This window comes from Vicia villosa, linkage group LG7 (assembly GCF_029867415.1).
Source record: "Vicia villosa cultivar HV-30 ecotype Madison, WI linkage group LG7, Vvil1.0, whole genome shotgun sequence".
NCBI classification, from domain to species: Eukaryota; Viridiplantae; Streptophyta; class Magnoliopsida; order Fabales; family Fabaceae; genus Vicia; species Vicia villosa.
Genome location: NC_081186.1, coordinates 52,508,879 through 52,515,160, shown reverse-complemented (window position 1 = coordinate 52,515,160; position 6,282 = coordinate 52,508,879).

Below are 6,282 nucleotides of genomic sequence, written 5' to 3'. Positions count from 1 at the left end.
ATGCACTCACCCCTCTGTTTATTCTGTCTTTTCCAATTTTCAGGGTTTGTCAACTGCCAAAGCTACGAGTATTGGTAACCCTAAACCCTATTCACAAATTATTACTTGTGTTAAACCTTTTGCCTTTTATTTTTATATCCCGCTGGTTTCAATTCCCCTCTCCTCCGCTGGTTACAATTTCCCTTCCCCATTATTATTGTTATATTATTGTGTGGTTAGTAATTATAGGGAGTGCAACTTATTAATTGAATTAGCATCACGTAATTTTATAAGATAAATATCTGAATATAATCACGTGATTGTTGCACACACGCACCCTTTGGGGTAACCTCTCTGCTGCCTTGTTGCCTTGTTGCCTGTTGCCTTTGTGTTTTTGCAGAATAAGCCAAGTCCCTCGAATACGAGGATACCTCAGCCATGCTGCCTCGAATACTAAAGGTCATACGACCCTAAATGATGCTGCCTTCGATACACAATATGACCTCGACCCTCGGAAGTTGCCTACGGAAAAAAGGCTGAGGTATCTTCTGGCTGCCTACGAAAAGGCTTATTCTGATCCTTGCCTTAGACTACCTGCCCTTCTATGGCATGGGACAGTCTTATGGCAAAGGATGCTTCGATGACCCTTCTACCTCCAAACGAAAGGCTTCCTGCCCTCTTATGGCAAGGATTGACCCTTTCATTCTGAAAGGCTAAAAAGAGACCTATCATCTGAGTTTAAGGTAATTGCCCCTAATTGCCTTGCCATGCTCTATTTTCTATATTCTTTCTCAAAATTCTTCAAAAACTGGCTACGCTCATTTTACGAGCTAAAGTCCATTTTTTCCTCTTTCATCTACATTTTCTGAAAACGAGCAAGCAAAGCAATTAAGAGCCCATGGAAAACCATGGATGCAAAGGGTGCCTTACACCTTCCCTTTGCATAAATTACCCCCCGAACTTAGATCTCTTTAAAGGTTTTTTTCTGTTTCTTTTTGCCTTTCCGAATTTGTTTGGATAAAATAAAAGTCGGTGGCGACTCTTGCTTACCGCGACATTCCGATTAATAAAAAGTCAGTTCACCGTATTACACTTTGCAATCATGTCGTCAACATACACTTCAATCTCTTTGTGAATCATGTCGTGAAAAAGAGTCACCATGGCACGCTGATACGTTGCCCCTGCGTTTTTCAACCCAAAAGGCATGACTTTGTAGCAGAAAGTTCCCCATGGTGTAATAAACGTTGTTGTCTCCATGTCCTCTGGTGCCATCTTGATCTGATTATACCCAGAGAAGCCATCCATGAAGGAAAACACTTTGAAAGGAGCAGTATTATCCACCAACACATCAATATGGGGAAGAGGGAAATCATCCTTTGGACTCGCCCTATTAAGATCTCTGTAATCCACAGACATCCTGACCTTTCCGTCCTTCTTAGGTACAGGAACAATATTCGCAACCCACGGTGCGTAATTCACAACTTGCAGAAAGCCAGCATCAACCTGTTTCTCAACCTCTTTCTTAATCTTCTCAGACATATCTGGGCGAGTCCTTCGGAGATTCTGCTTGACAGGAGGACTATCTTCCTTGAGAGGTAGACGGTGTACCACAATATTTGTATCAAGACCTGGCATATCCTCATAGGACCAAGCAAATATATCCGCATACTCTTTCAACATATCAATAAGCTTCTGCTTCACACTGTTCTCAAGCGCAACCCCTATCTTGACTTCTCGGACCTGCTCTTTAGTACCAACATTTACCATCTCGATTACCTCTTGATGCGGCTGAATCGCTTTCTTTTCCTGTTTCAACAATCTGGCCAACTCATCGGGGAGATCACAATCTTCATAAGCTTCCTCCTCGGCTTGGTAGATCAGATTGTCAAAATCATAATAAGCAATAGCGGAACCGTTACCAATGGAATCCGTAGTAGTGGAACATCTGCATGATTGATGTTTTTATTTTAGTTTTATTTTTATTAAGCTATGTGCAAGTGTGTGCAAAAAAACATTACCATTTAAAGGAAAAAGTTAAAAAGAAAGACAAAGAGCAAAACAGTTGAATGTAAAAACGTCCTTTTATTTCATGATTAACTTTGAAAAATGCGAACTGCATGGCCCTACAAATGATTCACTACGCCTTGGGCAGAACGTAGGAATTATGTCATGATAAGAAAAGTAAAAACAAGGAATTTACTCCTGAGCTTGTGTAACTTGGATGACATCTTCGATTGTCCAGTTGCAAGGCATCTCTCCAGGAATACTTGGACGAATCCAACTATCAAAGTCACAATCACTATCCACCTCTTCACCATTGACAATGGCATGAACCTGGCCGTCTTGAATGACACCACCACTCACAAACTTGATCGGGCTAAGGATACCATACTTGGGCGATGCATTCTGCTTTCCAGGATTGAAACCGAGACCATTCTTGTCAGATTTGGGACGCACGTCAATTACTTGCCCCCAGCCTTCCACTCTTCCAGTCTCAACGACAACCTGAGCATCTTTCAAAGAGGACATAACCGTTTCTATCTTCGTTATCTCATAAGGAGGAATTCTCACAGCGTTCACAGCCTCAAACGCTTGGAACGGAGTCTCATGTATTTCACCTTCGATCTCTACATAATCGGAAAGAGGACAAGTGACTCACGATATAATCTTCCTCACCACAAACTGTAACTACTTTACCATCAACCGAATACTTCAACTTCTGATGAAGAGTGGATGTCACAGCACCGGCTTTGTGAATCCACGGTCGTCCTAACAAACAACAGTAAGCGGGCTGAATATCCATCACATAAAAGGTTGTAGTAAAGATCTGAGGACCCACTTGGATTGGTAGATCTACCTCTTCGAACACAGACCTCCTTGAACCGTCAAAGGCGCGCACAACCAACTCACTAGGCCTCAACTCCACACCGGCATAGTCAATTCGCATGAGAGCTGATTTGGGAAGTACATTCAAAGAAGACCCAGTATCAACCAAAACACGGGACAAAGTCGTCCCCTTACACTCAATCGAAATATGCAAAGCCTTGTTATGGTTTCTCCCTTCCGGAGGAAGATCACGATCCGTAAATCCCAAACCATTCCCAGCGGAGATATTATTGGCTACCGCCTCTAACTGATTCACAGATATTTCATGCGGGACGTAAGCACCATTCAGGATTCTCAAGAGAGCATCCCTATGACCTTCTGAACACATCAGAAGTTGCAAGATGGAAATCTTTGACTGGGTCTGACCCAACTGCTCAACAACCTTGTAATCAGACTTCCTGATGATTCTCAATAATTCCTCCACATCCTTGGAAGACACAGCACTATCAGGTGCCCCACTCTGAAACGGAGAATTCTGGACATCGGTCACTACTTGTTTTCCTTTGGCCTTAGCCAAAGCATCTGCATTGTTTTGAACAAGCTGAGGGGAGAACACCCTACCACTGCGAGTGATCCTACCAGTACCGGCGAAATTATCAGTGTTTGCAACTGAGGCCTCAACAAGCTTCTCTTTAGATGACTCGCCTTCCTCCTTCGTGCCATAGTAATATACATCTGAACCATAATGCCAAGGGATGGCCTTCTCACTCTCATATGGAATAGGCCCTGGCATAGTAATCATCAACGCTGCTGGTTGTTCCTCATATGGAATGCTGACAGGTATCTGAATAGGCACTTGGATACATATTGGAACAACCGGATCATAAGGAATTGAGATCACAGACACTTCTCCATCCTTACTCTTCGCACCTCTCAACCTTCGGTAGAACTGAAGAGGACCCTCATCAATCAGCTTTTGTACCATACCTTTCAAATCATCACAACCTTCGGGTTGACTTTCGCAATTTTCGCAATCAACCCCACAGCCCAGGAAGATACCGCTATTAATCAGATGTTGCTTCACAGATACAAGAGGAAAAGTCAAACAGCTCACTTCAGATACAACCTTTATCTCTTCACTCTCAATGGCATTCACACCCGAACCTCCGTGAGTAGGCATCGGATTATTGACAATATTGGGTGTAGGAGTGAACGGAATTATCTTTTGGTCCAACAAGTCCTGGACTTTGTTCTTCAACGCAATACACCTCTCGGTATCATGCCCAGCGGCACCTGAATGGAAAGCACATCGTGCGTTTTCATTGTTATTCGGAGATTGTGTGTCCGGAGCATTCGGAGCATCTCTCAAAGTAATCTTCTCAATCTTAAGCAAATGTTGCAGCACCTGAGCATAAGTCATAGGAATCGGATCAATCTTTCTGTGAGGCCTAGTCCTGGGAGGATAGCGATCATTACTGGAACGTTGTCCCTGTTGTTGTTGTTGTTGTGGTACTGGGATCATAACAGCATTAACCTGTGAATTGCTTCTCCCCGAACCCCTTCTTCCATATATGGCATCCGCATTTCCTTCTTTCCTTCTGGCATAACCTTCAGCTTGCTTCTTACCACCCGCAGAATTAGAAGAAGCTCCCAACTGAATTTTCCCCATCTTTAGACCCATCTCAACACGTTCGCCATATCTCACCATTTCAGAAAAGTTAGCTGAAGCACTGCAAGCCAAATAATAGTGTCCAGACAAGGTACTGGTGAACATGTCAATCATCTCACGTTCAGTCATCGGTGGCTGAACTCTTGCGGCTAACTCACGCCATTTATGAGCGTACTCTTTGAAAGATTCTTTAGACCCCTGAACCAAACTCTGCAACTGGGTCCTGTTGGGTGCCATATCAACATTGTACTGATAGTGCTTAATGAAAGCCTCCACAAGATCTCTCCAAGAATGGATATGAGTACGCTCAAGTTGAACATACCACTCCAAGGAAGCTCCAGCCAAGCTATCCTGGAAGAAATGCATTAGAAAACCCTCATCCTCAGAATAAACTGACATCTTGCGATAGTAAGCCTTGACATGAGTCATGGGACAAGTCGCTCCATTGTATTTGTCAAAAGATGGAACTTTGAATTTCGGTGGGATCCTCACACCGGGAACCAACCCCAAGTCATTGATATCCATGCCTAACACCCCTTTGCCTTCAACAGCTCTGAGACGTTCCTCAATCAGACGATACCTTTCAACTTCGTCATGTGCACCTTCAGCACTATGCCTTGATACCTGGTCAAAGTTCTCAACATTGAAATCCAAATTACCACGGTTCTGATGATCTCTCCTTCCCAACAGACGAGACGGAGGTGGAGGTGGAAACCCGTGATGCTGATTGAAAGGATTATAGTGCCCTCCCACGTGATCAAACTCATTCGGATCATGGTGATCATCAATTCTACCAGACACATCGTCAAACAGCCTTGGATGCCCTCCATTCTCAACCCTTCTGGAGTTCTCGACGAGAACTCGCAAGTCATCCTGCCCCTTGGTCACATTAGTCAATGCTTCCATAAACTGCGCCATCTGCGCATTCATCTGCTCTGTCAGTTGAGCTCTCATCTCTGCCATTTGTTCCTGAATCTGTTCCATCTGCCTTCTCTGATTGCTCCTAGTCGGATACGGGTGATTAGCCGTCTTAGAACTCCTTCTGATAACAAAACAGTGAGACATAAGATATAAGACCTGCAAAACCTGCAAATACATGACATGTATGATATATGAATGATATGCATGAAATGTTTGTCAATTTTCAGGTATCCAAGAGTTCATCCCACTTCAGATAGGACATAGAAACCCTGATACCGAATATATTTGAACAGCAATCCACGCACGAGAATAATTCAGCAAACTGAGCATATTTCATTCAATCATAACTGAGAATTTGAGTTCATACAAACAAAACACATAACCGTGTCACAATGTGCTTACAAGGCATACAAAAGAAATCCAGAACATCAAAATGCGACCCCATCCAACAATCCTGGACATGGGCGACAAACATCAAGAATACACATCAAATCAAACCCTAGACCAAACAAATCCAATCCACAGCAGCGCTAGGATCGTCTGACAACAGAATGAGCTTCTCCATCTCCTCTCCGCTGGGATCGGAGGCTTGCGAGCTCTTCTTCAAGTCGAGCTGACTTGGCTTTCTCTCCCATCAACTGTTGTTCTGAATCCTGCATCCTTCTCTTGCTATTGCTTTCGGACCTTCGCAACTTCGCACACTCCTGCTGTTTTCGGTACAAGCTTTCTTCCATCAAGTCATGAGATCGCCTTTGGGCACGTGTCATGCTTGAACCTTCACCTTGCGCATGCTTGAGCTTACGAGCCAATTCCGCCTTTTCGCGATCTTGAAAATACCTCTCCAAGCCAACCTCATTGTCCTTTGCTCTTAGTTTGATGTTGTCCGC